We start from the raw sequence: 742 nt of genomic DNA, 5'->3' as shown, positions 1-742 counted from the left end.
CCCGTAAGGATTTACACCCTCGGAAACCCTGTACAGGGTCGCTATGGGTCGGACCCGACTCGATGGCACTTAACAACAACAACAACAACAATCTATACAAGATGAAAACTATTCAGTAGGGACTCTTTCTCCCCCCCCACACTCTTAAACTAAACTCCTTCTTGAAACCTTGTAAGCCAGTCACTTAAAGCCTCCAGCACCCCTTTCCCCCCCATCTTAGGTAGCCAGTGTCCAAGTTACCCTTCCCTATCTTACCCTGTGTACAGAGGGGATAGCATTGATACTTGATGTGAAGACTCCTTTCCTCTCTGTTGGTATTTAGAGTTACTACCTCCATGAGTATATGTCAAGTTCATCAAATTGTAGCAATTTATGCTCATTTCCTTTATCAAAAAGTTTTGTTCTTTTTTGTTTTGTTTTGTTTTTAGGCTTCCTCTAGTAGAGTTCTGATTATCAAGCCATCGAGGCTAGGTCAAATGGGTACTATATACAAGTTTGGGTGTTCTTGTGCATGTCCCCTCACTTCATATCAGCTGGATGCTTCACTCTCAGTATTAGGCCTCTGTGACTATGTCCTTGTCCATGGGCTCAGGTGTCCCTAGGTTTCACCACACTTTGGACCAATCAGGCCTTCCTTTTCTCTCTCTTATCTCCATGTCAACCGGAATCTATGGAATATAGATGAACTCAGCCCAATTTGTGTGTTCTTTTACCAGCCCATGGCACTTTCAATATTTTCCTC

The sequence above is a fragment of the Chrysochloris asiatica genome, unplaced genomic scaffold (genome assembly GCF_000296735.1).
Source record: "Chrysochloris asiatica unplaced genomic scaffold, ChrAsi1.0 scaffold00049, whole genome shotgun sequence".
NCBI lineage: Eukaryota > Metazoa > Chordata > Mammalia > Afrosoricida > Chrysochloridae > Chrysochloris > Chrysochloris asiatica.
This window is presented reverse-complemented; position numbering follows the sequence as displayed.